Source organism: Coturnix japonica, chromosome 5 (genome assembly GCF_001577835.2).
Source record: "Coturnix japonica isolate 7356 chromosome 5, Coturnix japonica 2.1, whole genome shotgun sequence".
In the NCBI taxonomy this organism is placed as follows: Eukaryota; Metazoa; Chordata; class Aves; order Galliformes; family Phasianidae; genus Coturnix; species Coturnix japonica.
In genome coordinates this window covers 18,492,662-18,517,978 of record NC_029520.1, presented here as the reverse complement: position 1 = coordinate 18,517,978, position 25,317 = coordinate 18,492,662, and the positions used below count along the sequence as shown (strand labels likewise).

General features: G+C 36.0%; 1 protein-coding gene across 9 annotated transcripts in view; it reads left to right on the top strand.

Annotated features, from left to right (window-relative positions):
* Positions 1-25,317, top strand: part of LRRC4C (leucine rich repeat containing 4C) — a 413,560-nt gene that overhangs the window by 110,116 nt on the left and 278,127 nt on the right. For 8 of the 9 annotated variants that reach the window (XM_032444957.1, XM_032444951.1, XM_015864561.2 and 5 more), the window contains one exon: positions 24,998-25,112. The exons of the other annotated variant lie outside the window; for it this stretch is intronic. The gene's annotated coding sequence lies outside the window, so the exon portion shown is untranslated. The remainder of the gene's footprint in view (positions 1-24,997; positions 25,113-25,317) is intronic. 9 annotated transcript variants of the gene reach the window in all.

Sequence of the window (25,317 nt, the reverse complement as noted above, 5' to 3'; positions counted from 1 at the left end):
CAACCATTAATTATTATGTTACCATTGGTAACATATCAGTGAAGAATATGGCACTGTTATTTTTAAAGTTTAGTTTGATTTGTAAATTTTCAGTGAAATCAAACAGCTCTCAACCTCCAAACCTCTTTCAGCTCTTTGATAAGCAAGAACCTTGTTATGGACATGTTCCCCCCCACCCCCCTTTTTTTTCTTTTTTTCCTTAAATTATGTTGTATATTGTCTTCCTGTTACTCTGGTTCAATGTATCTCAAGCAAATGTGAATACATGTGTTAATACATGGCTGGATTGTTCTCCTATCCCCAAATCCATGCTTACAGCTTTTGAATTTTTCGGTTGTCAGAATATAGGCAACCTACGCTAGTGTGCAAAATATATTGTACACCTACTGTCATCATTACCTTTTGATAGATGTGTGCATGTTTCCACTTTAGGAAGACATCTGAGTTCATTTCATGAACACAAGGTTCATTCAGATCATTAAATCCTACGCAGATCTAGTTAATAAAACAGATGATCTGCCTGTATAATGTTGAATTTTCTCTGTGACTCAAGTCTTCACCTTCCCCCAGCTTGTTGAGTCATCCAGAGATTGTTTTTTAATATAAAATGCATTAGAATAGCCTTGAATGTATTCAATGCAGGTTGTATGTGTGAGGTATATACTACATTACCGTAGAATGTTTTACTTCAAAAGCGTTATCAGGTTGCCATGTGCCTAGGAAGAATATGAGTTGCTTAGTAATTATGTGATTTTTTTTTTTGTGTGTGTGTGTAAATGATAAAGTAAAACATTACTGTAGTTTCAGAGTCTAAAGAGTTCCTGGTTATGTGAGCCGTGTTCACAAGTGGAAAGCCGTATCTTTTCTCTACTCTGTTTTGCCTAGCATAATTTGCTGTCTTTGGTGTGGTTTCAAGGAAGATTATGTGTTTGCTTCTAGCTTTCTTTCCTTCTTGGAAGGATGTTATTATACTGAGAACTGAATGCTGAGATATTCCAAAGAAGCTGAATGCACTGATCAATTAATTTGAAGTTAATTTCTCATATTCATTTTAAGAGATCAATGTGACTAATTTCAAAAGCTCCCCCATTCAGCAATTTTTAACAACTTGGTAAGACTTGCCTGGTGTTTTGTATTTAGATGTAAGCAGTGCTCTGAGTAAAATGATAAGCCATCTTTTCAATACTAAAGGTTAAGATAATGAAAGACATAGAATGGATTTTCTGTTTAATTCCCAACAGATGTTTTAGCACAGTTTGAATGGACTTCCCTGTAGAAGTATTTTGAGCTACAAAGTATGACCATAACAAGTAGCATTTCATTTTGCTCAAACATTCCATGAATTTTCTATTAATGGAAAAGGAAGAAACAACAACAACAACAACAAGAACAACAACAACAAAAAAAAAACCACCAAAAAACAAACAAAAAACAACAACAACAACAACAAAACCCCGCAGAGCTTTTATTATGTATTTTCTCTTTTTTTTCTACTGCTGTGATATATTTTTCTTCCTGCCTCTTTTTTTTTTTTTTTTTTTTTTTTTTAATGCTGAAAAGGATTGATTAAGAAAGCTTAGTATCATAGTTACTGCATTTTTAAATCTTGCTATTTAATTCTTTTCAGAACAGCTGTGTTCCCACCAATAATCCTTTGAAATGGTGTTTGAGGATGTAGTGGAGTAAGTAATCTTTTAACATCACACAAAGTATAAATGAAAATGGACATATTGGGTTTTCTGCATTTAAATGAGAGATCTCCTGGTAAATACCATCCTTGAGTAAATCCCTATCTGCAATATGCTGCTTTTTGACAGCTTTTCTATTATTCTGCTTTTTCCACTGTTTGAAGTATAAAAGCATGATGTTGGCAAACTGCTCATTTTTCCTTTTTATTGACTTTGATTAATTTTTTTTTTTTTTAAACATAATATGCTTGAGAATCACTAGGTGGCATTACAGTAGACTGGGATGGAGAGAGTACACCAGGTCTTGATTAAATATTGTTACGTTGCCACGTGAGACTGGAGAAAAGGTTATGTTTGTTCCGTGGAAAACATTGTGAAAATTGAAAGTGACTGATAAATATCTAGTTTCCATTCTAAGTGAATTGGCATCATTAAAAATTATATAAATTAGATAAAATCTCAGATCTAAAGATTAAAAGACTACTGATTAAATGCATTGATACTAGTGTAAGATTTCCATTATTTTGTTACCAGATTCTTTCTTAATTCCTCTTGTGAGCTGGGAGCTGACTGTGTCCATTTCTGCAGGGAAGTCAGTTCAAACTGTGCTAATACATCAGTTGGAAATTACAGTTGCTTTTCATTGTAGTTTCTGTGGCTATCCTCAAAGAAATGACAGAAAATATACTTCTAAAAAGCTGCTTTTCCTGAATTGTTGGTTTTTTTTAATTTTTTTTTTTTTAATGGAAATTGTTTTGCTAATTAGACAGATGTCCAAGATGATTGCAGTTCCTTGCACTGCCTTTAGACTGTGGCCAAAGGCTTCTCCATGTCTTAAATGTGCATGGTGTAATCTGTGATGATAGAGTAGAAAAAACCCTCAGATTTCAGATGGTAAATGAGACTGTTGAGTGTATGGGGTACCTGCAGATTAATTCTTGTTTTTGCTTTTATGGTTTACTTTTTGTTTTGCATATCTTCCTGCATATGTGGAAAATATGCTATTATCATTTTTGTATGTGAGAAATGCTCTTCTGAGGAACAGAATGTTTTAAAATATACTTGAAGGCATATTTGTGTGCATAGTTGTGTATTTGGACATACCTATAGACAATATATTGATTTAAAAACATAAATGTATTTGTATTAAATTTGTATTTAATTGAATTGTCTGAATGGCTCTCTAACAGGCTTCAGATCTTTAAATTCAAAATGCCAATAAAATGCCAATTGAAAAAAAAATCTTGGTGATAAAATTGGCATACACATCTGTGCTCTGCTGTTCTGAATCATGACTAGAGCAGTTAGTTTTTTTCCTGTTTTTCTTTAACTAGTAGAAGTTTCATTAGTATTGAATCTTATTAGCCAAAAATGAAGATAAAGAATGAAAACTGGAAAAACAAAACAAAGTCTAAGGATTATTATTTTTTTTAGGTGCCTGGGAGGATTAAATTGTGTAGCAGTCTGACATTTTGGTGAGATGCATATAGCCAGTAGTGCCTAGTCACTCTGCAAGTAATGCCTCCTAGTAATTTCCATGGAAACTACAACAGATACAAAGAACACAATAACACTATTTGAGAGAGCAAATTCTCAGCTATAAAACATTATTTTTCAACAGTTACCACAATTAGCTGTGCATTTTTACCAGCAGGGAACAAGAGTCTTTGTGCCATGCTCCTCAAACTGCAACAGCAGAGGTGACCCACTCTCACTATTGCTGTACTGTGTTGTACTGTGCTCACTTTCACTGTTTGGTCTTCATAAGAGTTCAGCAAGCATCAGTGAATGTCAGTGGGTGCTTTTTTTCTATATGGAAGTATAAAATGGCACACCCTTGTTTCATGTACACACTTCCACGTCGGAGGCCATACTGTCAGAATGCACTTCAACTGCTGTCTATCACACTGCAACAAAATGTAATAGAATGGGAAGGTTCAACCTCTAATACCATACCACCAACATCTACTTCTTACATTGTAGATCAACACTATAAAATAGGAAGCTTTACTTTCAGAGCAACTCTTGCAATTTGAGCTTATACCATATATTTCTGGATGTCAGGGTTGGCTTAAAATTTAAAGCCATTTTTAGTATTTATTAGATTTAGAATATATTAACTAAAATCATATGAGCTCAAAAGGAGTGGGTGTATATACAGAACAATTATTGCAAGGCACAGCTTTGCCTTAAATCACAGCAGTCTGACTTACATGTGAATTGTGGAACAACTTTTTTTGGCTTGGGAGGAGGGATGATGGTGGAAATAATGCAAACAGTAGATAAAGCATTTATAACTGAAATCATGTTTTGAGCTTCGACGTCAGTATGCATTTTTATGTCTTCATTCTTTGATCTCAACAGAAGTTGCCAGTTTACAAAGATAAGTTTCTTTTGCCACTCCTTGCAGCTAAAGAGGTAGCGAGAAAGATGCACTGAAACTGACAGTTGTAAGTGCTTCTGCAATCTGTTTGGACAAAATTTGCTTGGCTTTATTTTCCTCTGCTAAAATGCATAGAAGTATTTTCAATGCATGGCTAGAAGAAGTGAAGGGAAAACAGGTAAAGAAAGATTCCCGTAGGTCTTTAAACTCCTTATTCTTCATTTCTGACTTTTCCATTTGCAGTTGCTTCTTCAGATTCAGATTGTAATGGGTTTAATCATTTATTTTAGCTATAAGCAGATTCAAGTCAAATCTCAAAGTACTCGTTAGTCTTCTGGTCCATTTGCACACTGTCCCTTTTATGCAGTGACCTTCATTTCCCTAAGTATTTTTCCTGTATGAGGTAATTTTTCTACTTAAGAAAATCTCATACTGACATTACACTGGAAACTGGTAATATAGTGCTCTTGCTTACAGTAATAATATTTCCCACATGAGAGTAGCTGGTAATTTGCAAGGAAGGATTTGTTCTTTCCTGTAACTTTAAATTTTTTAAGGGTGTGAATGAGGCCTTGGCTCCTACAATAATTCTTAAAGAATTTACATGGTCTTTTTTTTTTTTTTTTTTTTTTGCCACGTGAACAGCATTTCTCATTCAAATGCATGTTCCTGTGTCATGGTTTTGTAATTTTGCTATCAGTATCAGTATTCCACATCATAACATTCAGTGTAAAGTATGGATACTTCTAGGTTGTGGGCAGGAGTGTGCATTGTCGCACAGAAGAGCACTAATATCCGCATGAGAACAACAGCGGTTGTTAATGATAAGTCACGGGGACCAGGGACGCTGTATATACTTGTTGCCCTAGGCTGGAGTGCCTTCCTTCTTCTTCTCGAATTCTTGGGGAGTGTGAAGCGGTTGCCAGCGTCGTGTCGCCTGAGAGGTTCAAGTAGGGCCCTCTCGTTTTCGGGGACGGTCCTCGTCTCTGTTTCGTTCAATTGTTAGCGCTCAATTATATCATAATTGTGTGTATCTTGTATTTCGGCGGTATCATATTTTAGTAAAAATAAGTTTTTGCTCCTTAGATTGTCGCTGTTCTTTAATCCCACTCCTTTTTCCCCCTCCTCCGGGCCCCGGGATGGGGGGCGCCACGGGTGGCTTCCCCTGTCACGGGCATAGGTAAATCTAAGTAACCCGTGACATCCTGTGAATAGTTTTTAACTTAAAAGCTTCTCTTCACATATTATGGTAGTGATGGGAATCATCATCTTTGTGTGCTATCATTTGTCTGCTTACATTTTTTTACATGAGTTCATGAATTTCAAAGTCTCTCACAGGAGTATTTGAGGCACTTTGGAGATTCATTAGGTTTCTGGAGAGCATCCATTGGGATGGCTGCTGGGTACCTCTAGTTTACAAGTAACCATATGCAAACATCTATGGGATACTTATGTACATATTGACAAGGTGAGTTCAGTAGAAGCTTGGAGCACTTAGGGTAAGATTTTCAAAAGTGCCAGGTGAATTGAGGAAGGTCTTGGAATAATGGACTCAGTGTGTAACAGATTATTTTTTTCATACAATGTCTGGACTGTGAATCTAATCCTTGTCTCTTTCTAGCCAGATCTCTTGATCAGTGTTCATGTGACTTCTTGGGATACAATTTCATAATAAGCCCCTTTTTTTCCTCAGTATTTTTGCTACTGTTGAGCTTGATCCTACTGCTTTTCTTAATGATTTCTTATTGAGAATTTTCATGTATGAATGTCCTGAATTGTAACATTAATTTTGCTACTTTGAAGTTTCTTCTGCTAATGAGAAACTTTCTCCTTTTATTGTTTTTTTTTTACTTCAGATTTTTTTTTTCCCCTAACTTGGATTAATTAAAAATAATAATAACTTTGGATAGACCTTAAAAGATTAGCAAAAAGAGTCACAATTGCTAATACAAAGTCTGTTATTTATTTACTTATATATTTTGTCCTGCTGCACTGAAAATAAGCTCCTGGAAAGCTAGCAGGGAGAGCCAACTTTGTTCTGTGCTTTAGAACAAAGTCAGATATTAGAAGTGTTTGCTAAATCTTGCACGTCTATTAGAAGAGAAAACTATTTTGGGAGCTTTAGAAGTCTGTCTTTTATTAAGTTTCTTGTTTCAGTCTTGAAACAGAAAGAAGAGTGTCAGTTTCAAAGGAAGTTTAATTACAAAGGAAAGCTTGACTTCTCCCTTGAGTATTTTCTTGTAATCATCTCTCTAATGTAGCAGCCCTCTTAAAAATAAGACATGTTCCTGATTTTGGAGCATGTGGATATTTATTGAACTGTACATACTCCCACTGGGCTATTCAAAATATCTATTCATGAATGAAAGCTGATATATTCATGATGCATGGCATCTGTTACAACTGAATATTTACAGTTTGTGTTCCCTTAATAGCTCTCCGGAGGTAATGGAGAACACTGTTTTTCCATTTTTGCTCACGTGCACCTGTAGATGGATAGCAACAAATGTATAATTGCTAGATGTCATTGTTCTGCTGCCTTAGTAATTTTTGCATCCATTAAAAATGTAATGAATGGTAAATTAGTTGATACATTTTACATTCATGCTTAGATATTTCTTGCATTCGATATTACTTCCAGTAACTGGTTTCTGTTTGCTACTGAAGAGATTTTACGTATCTAGGAAGACAGACTTAACAGCGGGTGTGCAGTGTACATCAGTGAACTTCTGGGCACAGGAAATAGTATTATTTTCAGAATCAGTTGGTTCAGTCATCCTCAGGGTTGAATCTTATATCAGTTCGTCATGGGAAGAAGCAGTTCACACAGCAGATGTTCAGTGGCCTTTATACTGTGTATTTGGCTAAGCTGCTAAGGTCTGCATACTCTTCTCAACCTTGACTTGACAAAGCACTGATATGCATTAAACAAATTGAGCAACGTATATTCTAGTGTTTCTCTAATCACCTGTTGACTGTTCATTGTACAGGTTATCAGTTTGAAACTTAGACTCAAAAAATAGTGTCAACCTTTAAAAGAATATGAGCTGGTAATTATTCTGTGAATATCATGGCAGTTTTCATTTAGTTATATTGGAAACCAAAACCATTTTGTCAGAATGTGAAGAACGTAATATACTTCTCTCAAGTTACTAGCACAACAAATATTCAAGTATTAGGGAGTGACTGGAACAGAATCGTTCAACCACCGATGTTGTAAAAGGCCTCAAAGATCATCCAGTCCAGCCATCTACCTACTGCCAATATTCACCCACTATACTATGTCCCTTAGTACAACACATTATGTTTGTTTGCTTTTATAGGAATCAGTTCTCCTTTGCTCTGTTTTTCAAGTGTTTTTTTGTTTTGTTTTGGTTTGGTTTTTTTTTCCGCAAAGGTAAAGTCATGCTCTTCCCCTGACATAAAGAAATTGTTGTAATTTAAAAAAAATGAAAGTTTTAGATCTAAGACAAATTCAGTTATTTGATACATGCCTTGTTCTTCTCTGTACTCTTATAAAATTATGCTTTCATTAATGTTATGAATGGAGACCACATCACTATGCCAAGTGCTAGAGATGCTTCAAAAGCATGTAACACTTCATCATTTTTTTGACATTGAAATGTGTTTTCAAAGGAGTCTGTTAAGCTGTGTTCCTAATACAATTTACATATTAAGAAGAAGGTGTTAGTTCTTGCATTAATATGTGCCAAAAAAGGTACTTAAGGACATAGTTATCCTTCTGCATTCTAATTCAACTGTTTCCTAAAAGATGTGCATCTTGTAGTCTGTCTATAAGTTTACACTTATGCTTGAGAATTTTCTGTAGTCATTTGGTGTTATAAGTTGTACGCAAACAAAGTGAAAAATCATTGCATGAAATGTAGAAATGAATATGTAATTATGGTTTGCTTCAGGAGAAAGTACTTTTGCAAGATGTTAAAAAAAAAAGTCTTTTGTCTATTTTTTTGTTGATTTCATTGCAGTGGCTAAGATGAATGATCTTTGAGTTTGACATTTATAACAATTCATGGAGTTGCTGAAGGTTGTACAGGGAGATTTAAGATCTTGATTGGAATTTCAGTGCAAGATTAGAAACATCGACAATATTATGCAGAGAAATGAAATTCTGCTCTAATACTCTATTTGAAGTGTTTTGAGCTTATACCACTTTTCTGGGACAAATTTACAGCTTGCTCCATTATTCACATCATTAATGAAGATCTTGGATGGCATTGGACCCACTATTTATCCCTGTGGTGCACTGCTAGTTACTGACCTTCAGCTAAACTGTGCTCCACTGATTATCAGCCTTTTCATATATTCTCTTGGTATTTTCTTGATATATCATCTGTCTTCATATTGTTATTTTCTGATAGTTGGTAGGAGCCCACAAAGCAGTGAGTAGGGAGGGTCAGCACACCAGGTGCATATTTTTATGAAGTGGCTTTTCTAAACTCCCACAGTGAAAGAAAGAAAATCGGTGAATGTGCATTGTACATATTCTTGAGATTGAAGGACAGAGTATGACTTTAATGTGCACAGGGGACAGGTAGCAGTGTGTCTACAAGGCACTGAATACTTTTCATGTTTGTGAGAATTTGACGTTAAATTAATTCCAGTAGTTTAAAGACATCTGAAGAGTATCGAACTTTTAAAGATTATAGTTCTCTAGCTTTGTTTAATTGACTGCCCCTCTTCTCTTATTTTTCCCTGTAGTACTTAGCAATTTGGGGGGGGGGGGGGAAATTAAACATTCTGAATAACAGTTTTTGAAGACACCAAGACAGTTAATAGTAGGTCTGGTCTTTTTTTAAAATGCAAAGGTAAGCAATTCAAGTACAGAAATGGTAAATGGGATGAAAAATGACTGGGAAGAATATGAGAGAAATTTTGTGTAGTCACAGATGGAGGGTTTCAAGGGAAGGACAAGGCATAATAATGGTTTCATAATTAAGCATGAATAACAAGGAAGACAGATTTGAAATAGGAGGTCAGGGAAGTCACATCTGAAGCAGAAATTCAGGGAAAAAGTACAAGTCTTTTTGTGATGATTTTTACCAGGGCATGTAAACACAGCTGTCTGAACAGCTCTGTGCCCTCTGAGAAGCAAGGGAAGAAAATAAAATACAAGAAGAAAGAAGGCTCTTAGTTCTTAAGCAGAGTATGTTCTTCAAATGCCAAGAAATTAAAGTAAAAATGAACTGTGAGGATCAGACCCAGCATGTGACTGCTTTAGTACTTTACAGTAAAGTGTCAGTGTAGGTTTGTAACTCCAGAGAAGTGAGGGCAGCCAGCTTAAGCATGTAAATTACATGGGCTTTTTTATAATGGTAGCTCTCTATATTTTCACTTGATACTGCCAGTTTAGGCAGTACCACATTTTCTATGTTCATTTAGAAAGCCACACTAATCTCTAAATTACAACAAAGAAATTGTCTCTGTGGTGATATTCCAATAATTCTAACTTTAGCATGGAATTCATCATCATTATGAATTCTTTCTATGAAGAAAGTAAGAGAATCAATTATCTCTGCTAAGATAAGGGAAAGAACCTTGGATGAAGTCTTAATACTTTGAAGATAAAAAATGACTTGTATCAAAATAACAGAGATTACAAAATGCATTTATAAAAGGAGACATTCCCTTTTTGACACTACACTTCAACTAGTGGCAGATATACAACACACCAGTGTTTACTTCAGTGTATGACTACTAAGCAAGGTACAATAATTGTGGGAAATGAGGACTAATTCATAGCCTATTGAAATTAGTGAGAAAAATCTCCTTTGCTTGTGAATGTGACCTTATTTTTCTCATGTTTGAGACAGTCCTTCCACAGTATCCCTTTGCTTATGGATCTTGGACAGCTTTACAAATTTTAATTAAATGTGTTTAAGCATAACTTTGGCAAACTTTCTCAGCAAGAGGATTGCTCAGAAGAATATTGGAGAGAAAATGAAGGAAATGGGAACAGTGTTTATTATTATTATTATTATTATTATTTATTATTATTATTATTATTATTATTATTATTATTATTATTATTATTATTTTGTTAGAATGAAAGCTTGTTTGTAATTAACATTATCTGCTCACATATGTTGACAGAATTCTGTGCTTTATCACAGTAGTGGTAAAACACTGGAATTCCAGCTATTTTCTGCTGCTCTGTTGGCAAATTCATTAGAATCCTGCTTTGAGGCAGCTCAAAGTAAGAAATCTTGTTTAAATTACATTCCTATTTTCTTAAGTCCAATATGGGAATATCAGTGAGTGACTGGAATTAGTCTGGAATCTCTACAATTGCATTTACCCATTATGAGATTGCAGTAGTCACAACCGTGCCATGAGCCGAGCAGACAGCAAAACTGGTTTCTCTTCTGATTTGCTTCCAATTTAAATAGATCAATAGCACTGTGTGTGGGAACACAACATTATGCTGAAATGTTACTTGTTATTTTGATGGCAGCACTAGTTTTGATACAGTGACAGCACATCAAATGTTAACAGAAATATAGCATAAATGATTTTGAAAGCTCTGAAACTAACAGGTTCAGAAGACATAGTAACATAATGTACATTAGCTCTTTTTAGAAGCTTAATGTTGTGCTGTACCCACACTAGCCACCCACTTTTCTCAGATAAAAGGATCTTCTAAGTTAGTTTCCTAAGTTGTGGTGAACTTTCCAGTTGTTTCTTAATTTTCAAAAGCTCAGTGTCTTGAACCACATACACTGAATTTTCATTAATTAGTGATTCACTGTCATGCATCAGCATATCTGCACTAGTTTTTAGTGACTTGGTGGAAATTTAGGGCTTGTTGCATTAGACAAGCTTGAATTCTTTGCAAGCTTAACCCTTCGTTTGTAAAAGATGCCCCATGCAACTGCATTTATACTTCCCCCTCTCCCCACAGTGAAACTTTAAATGTTCCCTTCTGGCATTACAAACTATGGGAAGAAAAGGCAGGTAGCTCAAGTAAGCAGCCAAAAGATTAAGTAGGGACTATTACTGTTGTGTGCTATTGTGATACATTTCTGTGGTAGTTAGTTCTTACCTTGAAACTGTAGTACTAATTCATAGTAATTCATCAGAAGTCTGTAATTCTCTACAGTATTATGCTTCTTGAAAAGCTTGCTTGTTTTTAAAGAATCTAAAATTCAGAGCCAGCAGACCCTGAATGTTTCAATTTTAGCACACTTTAGCTGTTACTTCCCTTTCAGATGTTTTGGTCACTTTTTAATATTATTGCATGATTAATGTTCCTCATTATTCAGATATTAGTGGAAAGAAAATGTAAATCCAAGCCTGGTGCAGGAAGTTGACTACATTTTTTGATTTTAACAAAACATTAACTTGATTTCAGTTAGCTACAATCAATTACGTGTAATTTCCAGTATGCGCCCAGGTAATGCATAGAATCAATGTGGATATTAGAAATTAAATGTGAGCTGCTGTCTGACATTTACCAGTAGTGGTGACTTCAGAAGGACATTTCTAAGTGGCAGAGACCTACGCAATCATGAATTTTTCTAGACTTGTTTCTTCTTTTTTTTTCATTGACATTAAAATTTATGAAAAGTATTAATAAACTGAAAACTCATACTTTGGGCAAGTGTTAGGAAGATGCATAAGCTTGCTTTCATTTTAAAGATTTGAGAGGAATTGGATGCATGTTTTTTACTGGGCATTCTGTGATGGTCCACTGTGGATAAATGGGTGTGAGCAAGTCACTTTGCTCAGTGTCTGAATAGTTTCCAACTGTGCAAAATGATCAGACCCTGGATTTTTGAGTAGATCAGATGGGTGAGAAACTGAAGGTAAATTCACAACACATCTGGGGAAGGCTAAATCAGGAGGAATCATTCTCCCTTCTGTTTCCTGTTAGCACCAGTCTTTCTAGAAGGTGGAGAAGAATAGTACTACAGAAAGACCCCGATAGCTCAAAATTTTGAACAGGTGAAATAGCATCCTAAAAAACAGGCAACTTTTGCTTTCTATTTTCTCCTTCCTGTGACTGGAAAGATTTTTTCTGCAGTTCCCAAGCAAGGAGGCTTTTATTCCCGCAGTACCCATGTGCCAGCTCTCCAGCTAACCTGTGTTTCAACAGCTGCTTTCATAGGTGGAATGTGTCTTTGTATTAGGTATGTGTTCCAGAAAGTGGGGAAAAAAAAAAAAATCTAGTTTATGGCTTTTAAACAGAAGAGGGATAACTGCCATGCTGATTTGTTTTGAAAATAAATCACACCATCTGAGTAATAGAAAGTGACCTTCACATGAAGAGTGACTGACTGCCCTATTACAGGCCCTTGAAGTTCTCCAGTTATACAGGGGGCAGATTAAAATATGAGCATTGCAGAATGAAGTGTGCTTGTGGTTGGTATAGGATGAAATAAGCAGACCAGAATGAGTGGAGACAGCAGGCTACCTGCACCATTCTCTTCTCAGTGCCAGTGAATAAGGAGGGCTTGTAGGCTGTGTAAATGAATTTGGGGCACTCTGGAAGAAGCCAGAAATCTGCCTTTCTGAATTCCTAGTACTGGTTACACCTGAGGAGGTTTGGGGGCTTTCAAATGGTAGATAAGAGCTGATCAGCAGGAAGTTAACTATAGGGGGCTGATAACAAATGCCCTTTGGGCTATGAGTTGTGGTTGATCTGGCCACATACTGCCTCTGAAAAGAGCCAGGAATGTTGGTTATTGCTAGCTTATCCAAGGGCATATCACTTAAGATTTAATTTGTTACACTGTTAAAAAGAAATAAGGTGACAATACCCAAACTGTGCAACAGTTTGTGATCAGTTTTTGTGTAGCTGCTGTGCTGGGAATGTGGTGAGGAATTGCCCATGCTATAGTGGGCTTAAAGCATCCTTTTGAGCTCTCAGATGAGACAAAACTTCAAGTGAGCAAAACCCACGAATTTTTGTGAGTGTGTGTTCGTGTGACGGATGCAAACATAAATGACCAATAATAATTCCTTAGGAACACTCTGTATTTTTCACTCTGTATTAGTTTTATTTTTCATTAAAAGAAATCGAATGCTTAATATCATCAGGTTTTGCAATGGAGTCTCACATATTCTAAATGTTTAGCATTATAAGAAACTAATTTTTTTCCTCATTTCAGGTATCTTTTCTTGAGTTGGCATTTATTTATTTATCTTCTCTTGGTCTTTGGTTTCATTCAGTCTGTTCTAGTCTTTGTGTTGGAGTGTATTTCAGTTTTCCTGTTATAACTGAAAATGGTTTCACTTAGAGCCCCGAGGAATCATACATGACCCAACTATAGATAATACATATAAGTTTTGACTTCTATTTCTGACTTCTCTTACTTTTAATGCCTTCTGATAGAATGTACTTTTGAAGCAGGCAGCTTGTGGTATTAATCCATTGCCAGATGTTTCCGTGTCAGGATGATGATAGAAAGAAATGGCAGGGAATACGCAGATTATGGGTTCTCTTATTGAATAATTGTCATTTTGTATTTGTATGCTTGGTAGTTAATAATAGTTAATAAATAAATAAGACATGAAAAAATTAGCTTAGTCCTAGGTGGTGTTGATGTCTAAGTGATTTTCAGAAGTATCTTCTGCCTCTGGTACTGAGAAGTAAAGCCATTATCCTACCATAGAGTGCAATAAGGATAAAACACATGGTATGTGATGTAAACTTCGTGGATGTTATTAGGCTGTCGTATTATTCTTTTCCCCTGCCCCAGTGCAGAACAGCAATAAAAACTGCATTCATATTTGCTGGGTGACTTTGCAGTCACTGAGGCTTTTCTTCCTTTTTATAGATTTTTTTATATTTTTTTTTTAGTTTCATTTTTATTGCCAAACTAAGAAAGGTCAATTCAGTCATATGTAAACTAGTGAATACTTGACACTTTTATTTATTCATTTATTTTGTATGGTGGTGGTATTTGTTTGCTTTTGAAAATCTTCATTGTAATACATTGAGGAGAGGGTCTGGAAATAGAGTGCAATGTATGCCATACTTAGCGTTTGTGCCTATATCTTGCCACAGGCAAGAGAGGCAAGGTGTTGGACATCAGAAAAAGAGATCCTGCTTTGTGCACCTCATCAGATGATGGCCAGTCTGTATGCAGAGTGCTGCTTATTAGGGATTTCCCCTTGAGATGTGTATTAGCAGTTTATATTGCCAAGCAGTAGATGGAAGTAAGCTCTTCATTCTCTTCTAGCTATAAACCTAAGTGAAGGCTGCAGCAGTAACACAGTCCAAGGATGGATTTATGGAACTTCTCCTAAATATGGTGCCACTCAAGAGGAAATAGAAAAAAAAAATATCTTCAAAAATTTTTTAGGCACCTTTGTTTTGTTCATACTTTGCTGCAGCAGTTATATTTGGTACTTCCTATGAATGCTGAAAGGGAGAATTATTCTTGAGGAATTAAAAATAATTAAGGAATAAATTATCACTAATTAATATATAAACTGCATGACTCTTACAATATGAGTAGTATGGATATTACCTCATGCTTCCAAGGAAATCATCTGTCGTGTGAATGGCACCTGTTTGGGGAATGTATCTGGAATGCTTCCACTGAATTTTCTTTCCTGCATTATTCTGTGTTCTTCGTGCTCCCATAAATTCTTATACAAGTAAGGATCATGGACTGAAAACTGTAGCCAAATTTCTAGAGAACACATATACCCAAAGGCTTTGATTTGCTTATTCTGTTTGGATTTGGACTCTTGTGTAAGGCTTCTGTGATTCTGTGATTCCTCACCACTCTCTACAGTGCCTTATACCTACCTGGCTGTGAAAGGCGCAGGGCTGCAGGCAGTTTCCTCCCTGGCATGTTTAAAGGAGCAATGTGCAGCAAGTGTGGTGCTTGAGGCTGAGCACTTTGCTGGGATGGTGCTTTTAGGACATGGCCAACAAAGCAATCTGATGGATAAGCAGTGGTAGGTCCTTTACTGTGAATGCTAACATTTGAAATCAGAGATAAACACATAGAACGAAACAAATCAATGTTGCCTAGATAAAGAATTATGTGCCTGTGGGATTTGTCTTTAACTTTTGAAAGATTTTGCAGTGGCAGGATGGAAACAAACCTCACAAAATAAGGAAATCCTTGGTTTGGCGGGGAGACAGGAGGAAGATCCAACTTTCTGCCTGAAGCAGCCAGGCTTCAACAGTGTGGGAGAAAGGGGAAATGTTCATTTAAAAATGTTTACTGACAAATTATTATTTAATGTTCTAAATATCCTGGCCTATTTCTTAAGGATATAAAGTCCTGTGATTAAATATTTACAGTTGCTGGGCCAGTTTGAGGTTTGTGGGTAGGATGTGAAGGTGGATGGAGCATTGTCTGACCTAGATATATATGAAGTGTTGCTCTGATAGTATATGGTCTGAAAGGGCTGATTGCTGAAGATAACCAGCATTTTGTGTCAAAAACGGAGTGCTTGTGAGATATTTTAAAAAAAAATAAAAATCTTGGTGAAGCACTCAAGCTCTTCCAGAATTGTTTCCTAAGTCTAATTGACTTTTTATGCAAAGCATTGCTGCTGCGTGTTGCATAATATTCAGTGAACTACAACAATATAGTCTCCTCTAGTGTATCTCTAAAAGAATAGTTTTCCCTGCATGCAGCAAAGGAGCAGAGATGGTAAGGAACAAGGGCTCCTGAGAGAAATAACATACCAGAGGCTTTTATGGAATTACTAATTAATTATTCTCTTGGGAGACGTGATTTTTTTTCTGTTTATCTGAAAAAGATGGCTTTTGTGCAAGAAAATGTCACAGTAGCTAATTTTTAATGGGCTGTTAGTTGATAGAGTGCTTGGGAACTGCCATGTTTACCCAATATAGCTGGCTTTTCTTTCATTATAATTTACAGTGGAACTACATCTCCCTTAGACCTTCTTCAGCTATTCACTCATTCACATGCTGCTTGATGTTTCTACCATGTGATTTTCTGTGTCTCAACAGGATGCAATGCTTTAAACTGACCACCTGGCAAACCTGCAGAAATTGAAAACTTTACATTCATTGATTGTGTTTGAATTGTTCTTCCAAAGGAGTAATTTGAGCTTTTTTGCTCTTTGGCTTTGCAGTTTATTTATTTATTCAGTTTTAAAGTTTTCTACAATCCATAGTTTATCCTGTGTTGATTTTTTTGCTTGAACAAGAATTTCAGATAAGTATAATATTGTTTCATGAACTACTTTTTGTACTTCTGAAATAAGAAGATAAGTTTAAAAACATCTTGGAATGTGTACACCCATGCTCTTTCATATCATAAAATTCTATTGCAATTTACATAACCACAGACTGTATGCTGTATACTGATCATTCCACTTGCTATTAACTGGGACAGATCTGCTGGTAGAAATATGCTTTCACATCGTTGATTAATTCTTTTCTCTCATATTCATAACTAATAAAGAATTTAATCTTAGTTTATAAAAATTAGCATTTTTAGCTCTGAACATTTCACTGCAGAGACAGATTTTATAATTATTTCAACAGTTTGACTTATGTAAAAGCTAGAAAATATTTAGGAAGTTTTAATATGCAAAAACTGGAAAGCAGAGGGAAAAGAGACTTCAGATTCCCCTTTGTAGTATCATTAGCTACATATGATCTTCCACCTGGGGATTTTAATGTTATAAGTGTTAAATTGGTATACCATAAGATGCCCTTGTGGATCAGGTTTGCTTCACAGGGAAGACAGTAAAATATGCTGGATGACCATGAATTCAAAGACAGACATTTAGGGAAACGAGTCTGTTCTAGTTAAAGATATGAGCAACTGCTCTGAAAATCACTTTGCTGGAACACAGAACCATAACTCTAATTTTACAGGCAAGAACCAACCCACCACAGCAAGGCTAGAGGGAAGGCTTTATTAAAAAGAGTGCTTTGGTAAAAGGAAGTGGCATATTATTGCTTTTCTCTGAGCAAAAACTGACTCCTTCATGTATTTCCGTGGTCATATGTTTGTGCTTATAATTAAACTAACAAGAAAAAAAAAAAAAAAAAAAAAAAACCATAACAAAAACAGTTATATTTAAAAGGAATTTGCAGAGAGACTAAGACAAACTCTTTTAAATGTAACAAGAAGCCTGAAGCAGTGGAGATGGAGAATATTCTCACAGCATATTTGCAAGAATGGAGTTAATGGCAGGACCAGACAGCATCACTGGAGCATAGCTGCACTAGAGGCAATCTGTAGCTCTAAAGGTAGACCATGAGCCTAATCAAACCTGATATAACACTCTGTAAAGTCAAACTGAAGCAGAAAATCATGTATGTTTTGTATTTATTTATTTATTTTTCTTCATGCGCCTTTTAATAAGCAGTGATAGCATTTTAGAAGGTGGAACAAAACTGACCTATGGGACTCAATTTACATGTCTGTCACGTCTCCCTGGTCTCTTGGGACTGAGTGCATTTAAGCCAAAATACAGCATGAAGGATCAGATCAAGGCTGAGGAGACAATGGGATTACTGGGGGTATTCTGAATAATGGGATTATGTGTCTCAGTACTCAGAAAAGCATAACAGGATATTCAAAGTATGCTATGTATCTTGGGCTAAGGACAGAACCTGGATTTCAGCCAAATGAGAGATGTTCAAGGGACCGGGGGTTGGCACTCAGCCTGAAAACTGCCCTGAAAAAGGATGCATAACCATGTCTGTGAAAGCAACATTGTTCATCTTAAAGCATTTCTAGCATTTTTCTTTTTACTTCAGTAGGGGGAGATGGGTATAATATCCCTTACTCTCCCTCTGGTCTAACAGGAAAAGCTAAAGATAAACAAGGTTGAGAAATGGCTCAATTGTCTGTAACGAAAAAAATGCACTCAGTGGACACTTTCATTTTACAGCTATTACCCTTAGGACCCTCCTTATTCTCTCAACTAGCTTTTCTTGATGATTAAAGTCTTGACTGATCATTATTCTCTGAGGTACTTTGGCAGGATTTATGGCTTTGAAGTGGTCTTCACATATGCTGTTCTGCTAAACTACTTTGCTCCTTTTCTTCTTTTTCTTTCTTTCCTCCTTTTTTCCCCCCCTTTTCTTTTTACCACCCTGAACCCCTGCCTGGACACCTCACACAACTAGAAAGGGTCATTTGGGCTTGAGCTTTAATAAAACTGAAATCATAGGAGTTCTGCTTGGGAGGGGGAGGGGGCAAGAAAAAAAAAAAGCATAGGAGAGCAATTTAATACAAAGACAGGTGGTAAAAGACAGAATCACAGAGTTTTACATGATGCTTCCTGGGTGAGGTTTAATATCTCTATTTCTGAAGTCTTTTCTGCTTGTTTGTTTGTTGTTTTTTTTTGTGTGTGTGTGTGTGTGTGATCAAATCTTGATCAAGATCAAGTCTACAGTGTATTGTTGGTTGTGAGACCACAACTGTCTAGTAAATGAGAAATAATAGTATCGCAAATTCTAAACTTGAAGCTAAAGAATATTTTAAGGTTCCAATGATCAAATGTTCAAAAACTGAAGCACCATTGTTGGAGTTGCCTGTGATCTTTAGAGAAGTGCCAAAACAGACAGGATAAATTTCCCTACCCAGTATTTGTTTCTCAGAAACAAGGAGAACATTCTGTACCAGTCACAGTGCCTTAAGTTAGTCTTCAAGATCATCTACTCATTTGATTCCCTGCTGAGGCTACAACTGTGTGAACCGGAAAAAGAAAGACTTTTGTGTCCTGCTCTGATACTAGGAAACCTTTTAAAGATCTTGTTTTTCTCACTGCTTAGGAACGACAGCTTTAGATTTGGTAGTTTCAAGAAAAGGACAGGAGACAGAATTACCTGTTCCCTTGTCAAGTGTCCTCATACTTGAAATGTACTTTGTGCAACCATTACAGCTTTTACACTGCAATGTCAGTATAGCTTCTTTTGTTGTCAGGGCTTCCAACTCAAATGCAGAGGTGAGCTGTTAAGTACTCTTGATGATCTGGGTTACAGGCTTTACCTTTCCTGCTGTAGTACCCTCCTCTCCATTCTTAACTTGTTCCATACATCAGTCTGTGTCTCCCTAGATAGCCATATATATATATATTTTTTTTTTCCTGTTATCCTTGACAATCTCCCTACCATTGCCTATACCCCAAAACTAAGCAGTGTTTGGGATATCATAGCTCAACTAGCCTGTGGGCCAGCATATCTGCTACATGGATGGAAGCCCCATGGGGAGGATGGCTACGAAACAGCCAGCCTCTTGGGCTAAATGGGTGCCAGCTGGCTTACTTTTTAGCATCGCTGTCTGTTGGCTAAGATACATGAGCTATCTGACTACTTAGCTGTTCACCCAAAATGTACGTACTGCATTATTTCCTTCCTTTCTTTTTTTCTTTCCCCTCTCCTCTCTCCCCAAGCTCTAATAGTGAGGTAACTGCAGCTTTTCTGCAATCTTTTGTCTGTAGTCTCAGCCTGTTGTTTTCATTGTGCTTATTTGAATTATGATTACGGGGTTATTCATAAGAATAAGATCTGTCATCTTTTTATTTCCTGAAGAATTTTCAACACTTGAGTTTCACTATTGCTGCAAGTCAGTCTGATTCAAGAGCAGGTAGCGACTCTGTCTTCTACCCCTCCCCTGCCCCCTTTTCAATGAATTTTTTAAAACAAAAGAAGCAAATACTCACACATAGTAATAGCTTTGATATGTGTGTGGGGAGAACTTATAGAACCAACATAACAGCATCTCCTGCTAGTCTAAAACAATTAGCTGCTTGATAAATGCTGTGGCTCAGTTCCTATCCTGTCACAAAAGACTTGTGAACAGTTTGGATGGCTCATGTAATGTGTCTTCCTCTTGGCAGAGTGTCTGTGGTTAACACTTCTACTATCAAGTAGCAAAATTCAAGGACTTAAAAGCTGCAGAAAATGTGGTATGTGAATTTCAACCTGCTCATTCACCTTGTACCCTTGGAGAGATTAATTTTCTGCTACTTGACACATGCTGAGCCCTGAGACATTCATAAACATTCTTGGTCTGTGTTAGATTGTTAACAGAAAGAGCTCGTTTTTTTTTCTTTAAAAAAAATAATATAATCATCAACAAAAAAACAGAACTTTCATTTATTTTTCAGATGCCTAAGCATACGTTCCTACATGTGTTGGCTGAAATTTGTTGTCTTGAGATAATGAATGCGTGTACGTGCATGAAATTTAAAAGGCAGTGTGTCTGTGAGGACAAGCTGATGGCACAGTGTCTCACAGGGTCTGTGTTCTTTCCCTGTTCAAGATCTGGTGAAAGAAACGTGTTAGTATCATGGTACAAACATCTTATCATACAAAAACTTAGGAGATTTACTAATTCTTATCTATGCATACATTTTGAGACAGAATATTCTTCAACAGCAACTCTTAAAAACATGGTAATAACCAGGAATTAATTACTGAATTGTTAGTTTATACCCCAGACAGGACAAAGCAGAATAATTTATCCTGCCTAACTCATCCTTAATTATGGTGGCTTTAATCTTACCCACCATTCTAAAGATAGAAATTCAGTCTACTTTTGTCTGTTTGTGTTTCTGAAGTCTCTCTAACATATACATGTGTTTGGGAAAAGTGCTCCTTTGTCAAGGATGTAATGACCGTCTTTGTATTTTAGGAAAAAAACAAAAGAAAGGAAAATCATAACCTTCAAGAGGATATGAAAGAATACAAATCATCCTGTTCTGTATCAGTGTTTAGATACTTAATTCAACTTGGGGAAAAAAGAAATAAATAAATCAAGGGACCTGTCTGTCTGAGTGGCTTTGTAAGTTCTTACTGTCCCCATAGAAATTTAATTCAAATGAGGTGGAGGTTTTGGATCTCTCTTGCTAAATAAAATGTGCACAAATTTAAAGGGAAGCAAATAACCAAACCCTCACGTTTTGACCTAATTCACAGCATTTTAAGGTCAGTACTGAACTATAGGTGTTTTGGTGGTCAACTGTGGTGCTCAGCCTACCTTTGGATTTAGGGATAATGGGATCCGGGTCAGAATTAAATTTATCTCTGCTTGTACCTGAATTTGGATGTCTGTTGAGTGACAGCTGTAAATTGCTTTGATCCATGATATTGTTAATGCAATAATTTGTATATTATGGCTGTGGTAAGTTTTATATAGTTAGTACTAGGGTAATGGTTTCTCCCTCCAGCCAGCATTCATAATCCAAAAAAAACAACAACCAGGAAGATGGCCCAAGTACAAAACTGTTTTAGTAGTAATGCTTTGCACATTTTACATCTTTCAAAGTGAACAGCAGTGTTCATGGAGCACTTCGTGGAACATGCTTTGAGTCAAAACTCTGATTTTAAGAGGGTAAATTTTAAAGGTGTCATGGATGACACTTGTACTCATACCCTACCTGTTGTTAGTGATGCATATAATAGATAGCTGCATTAACCCAGCTCTATCAAGTTCAGCAAATTGGTTGGCATACTTCTATTGATATTTATGTGACCTTTCTTTTAAACATCTTCAAGTTTGGCTGCTGAGTCTGAACGCTCAAACTTGCAACCATTCCTAATGGAAATTGCATATGTAACACCTTTTCAAAACTGGTCTCTTAACTAGACACACAGGTTACGTTTATCATACTTCCTTCTGTAAATTCACAACATGTCATTTGGAGATCCTCTTGCTCCTTTTCTGCTGAGTTTGGCTGCTGAGTCTGAACGCTCAAACTTGGAACCATTCCTAATGGAAATTGCATATGTAACACCTTTTCAAAACTGGTCTCTTAACTAGACACACAGGTTACGTTTATCATACTTCCTTCTGTAAATTCACAACATGTCATTTGGAGATCCTCTTGCTCCTTTTCTGCAGTTTGCAAATGACACTGAAATCTTTTGTGATTCCATGTATGGAGTTATAGGGGAAAAAACATAAGTAAATGGAATTTTTCATTTAAACATGAAGAAGAGAATGCATGGAGTAAATGCATTCTCCACGTAATAGTTCAGAGACTTTGATTCTGCAGGGAGGTTTAAACTGTTATTAGCGAAAACCTTCTAATCTGTATGAGTGGAAGTCGATTACTGATGTAAGTACTAGAGACTAGGAGGTTGGCAACTTTTTCTGCTCAGACTTAAAACTCCCATGGGCAATGAGATATCCAGCAAGGATTTTGAGTTAGCTTGTCTGCCAGCATTCCTAATCTGCTTATGTTATGATGGATTTGGTTGCATAATATTTTTCCCCTCTATATTGCAAGCTGCAGGGTTTGAGTTCTTGCTTTCGTCATGAGAAAAGAGTGCTGTCTCAGCTATCCCATTATAGTCCTTTTGCCTCTACAGAAAAAAGAGAGGTTAGAGGTTTACTGAGGAGATTTCACAGTGATGTAGTGTCAGGGGTTATGTTGCTCACACAACCAGCAGAATGAGTCAAAAGAAGAGACAGAGAATGAACTTTCACCTGCCCTTTTGGAATAACCTTAGCAAAACTAAATCTGGCTACTATTTTAGTAACATTTATGGAACTAAAAAATGGAGTGCTTTGCCCTTTGACCGAGTCATTAACCCATCCTGACAGTGAAAAACAGAGGTAGAGGTGTGATGTAAGACACACCTAGAATTTAAGTGCAAAAATACCTATGTTAAAGAAAAGGGAAGCTTCTGTCTTCTCTGAGATAGGAAATTCTTAAATAACAGCATCCGTTCTTTCAAGATTATATAGTTTATAGGAATAAGTGTATGCAAAAGGAGAAACATGCTTAACTAACTGAGAGGTGGTAGAAGATGAGAACAGTTTAGTTCTAAATTGTGAGGTTTATGACATAAAAGAAACTGAGATTTTAAATCACCTTTTGTCAGACCACTGATTAGTTTTGCAAAGTTCAAAAGTGTTGACCTGAATAAGTCTGAAATGATTCAAGTTATAGCTTAAATCATTTCCCATCATGAATTAAATAAGCCTAAATGGCTATTTTTTGTCAATCAGCATTTGTTCTAAATTTATTATGAGTTATTTGATCTTGAATGGGTGTATAGTAACTTAGCAATGTGTGCCATTCTTGCCAACTTACAAATATATTAAATGTAAATTGTGCCAATATGTTTTCTTGCTAAAATTTTTCTGCTTCCGAATTACTATGCATTCATGGCTTTTATGCAGTACCCTTGAAAATGGCATTGGACATATGCTCTCAAATATTTTCATCTGTTGTTTTTTGCAGTTTTTACACTCTTCTCTGTTCTCTGATGGAATTTATCCATTCATTAATTATGCCCAACAGTGGTCAGAATGAATGTTTGGTAGCAATTAAACTCAGCAGTTACGTTTTCACTAAACCTAAGTAATTTGTGAAGTTAACATAGTGGAAAAGACATGTATTGACCAATGGCGGCATGAATTTGTTGAATTGTTTCATGCATCTATTTGTGAAATTCAGCAATGGGAATGTGTTGGAGGCATTTCATACATACTTTTCCTTAGCAGTGTTCAGTGTTGGTCACAGTTGCACTGTTACCAACTGGAATCTGGGAACATTTGGTAACATTCCTCCTTCTCAGTCATGCAGAATATATAAAACAGCCTTCTGTATGAAAGCCCGGTTATACGTTATAAATAAATATCATCCCTAATAGTCGTAAATAACTCTTCACTTTTAATATGTAATTAACATTGAATAGTAACTAGTAACCCAGCTGAATATTTATACCTCATTTCAAGACTGATTTTATCTTCTTCAATTACACAATCAAGCAGTTAAAATATGGTTAGAAATTTGGAGTTTGGCACAGTAATTTTTAGCTAAGAATTCCCCATAAGCTCTTTATAATTCAATCAGTAAAAACCATTAATGTTGACTTATTCTTCTGCTTTAGACACCAAATAAGCAATGTGTATTTTTAGGGTAAACTCCTATGGTATATTCATAATACCAGCTATAATGATTTGTTTTCTTCTTCATCCTGAACCAGAACACATTAATTTGCCCCAAAGTGGAAGAGCATAAATACAGTTACGTGAAATTCCCAGTCATGTAAATTATTCCTTTCTTGTCCCAGTTCCATGTATGTGGCCAGAAGACAATCCTGCTTTAAGTACTGAAAGCCTTCATGTGATCAGTGGAGAATTCATTCAGCCATACCCATGCCTGTGCTGAGTGGCCTCCGTAGCATGAACATGCAGAAGAGAATGATTAGCTGAGTCTGCTTGTAAGAAATCTAATAGATGTTAGTTGAGAAAACTGATTCGGGAGGTTAGATGTTGCAGTTATAAGTTTGTCCTCACGCCTCCACTGGAATTTCACACCGTGTTAGGTCACAGCATATGACCAGGACCAATTCGGAGGAGCAGGCTACTGGCTCTGTTATGACATGATGACATAAGTGCAGAGTTACAGAGCTGATATTTAATAAATCTATACTGCTGCATTTCTGTGTGACTTTAAGCATAAGACACTTAAATTTTTAATGTTGTGTCTAAATTAATGTCTGAATTTAAAAGTATTTGTGTGCCTTTATTTCCTCAACTATAGCATAACATTATGTGCTGAATGCAATGAAGTTCATATGATTTGTTATTACAGAGTTCTTAAAGGTACTGTCCAGGGAAGGCTTCAGTAAAAGCAGAACTGAGCTGCGGCAAGATGTATGTGTTCACAATTATTTGTTTCAAGTATGTTGCTACAGATGCATATACTATTCTCCATTCCATGCACTAGAGGATGATACTTGCGCACTCAAATATCTACGAAGCTAATTTTATGCTCACTACCTGCATTTTATCAACACATTATAGATAGTTGTTATGATTTGCATTTTACATATATTTATTATTAGTATGTTTCACACTGAGTTTGAAAATTCAGCGTACATTATGCAGAATAAGGGTACAGTAGGTCTAGAAAACAGGCAATATTTCCATTGCTAATTATTTTATTTTTAAATTGTTGTTTTTTCTTTCTATTTTTTTTTCTTCTGTTGCAGTCAAAGAAGACATTTGAAGAACTTTCACTTCTAAAAGAAGTTGAATACTTTTAATGCTACTTAAAACTTCTTCCTGCCCACTTCTCCTAGATATAATACGAGTTACTAGAAACAGGTCTGTTCTTTTATGATTTTATTCTTTTATGACTCCAAGTCTCCTTGAAGTTTCACATTTATGATAAAAAAATTATATGTTTTTAGTACTCTTGGATTCTTAATTGAAGACATACATGTACAAATTAATTAGATCTTATTTGGTTTCACTAAGCGTACAAATTTGTGACTATTGTCACCCTTCCTCTAGGTATGTAATACTTTGA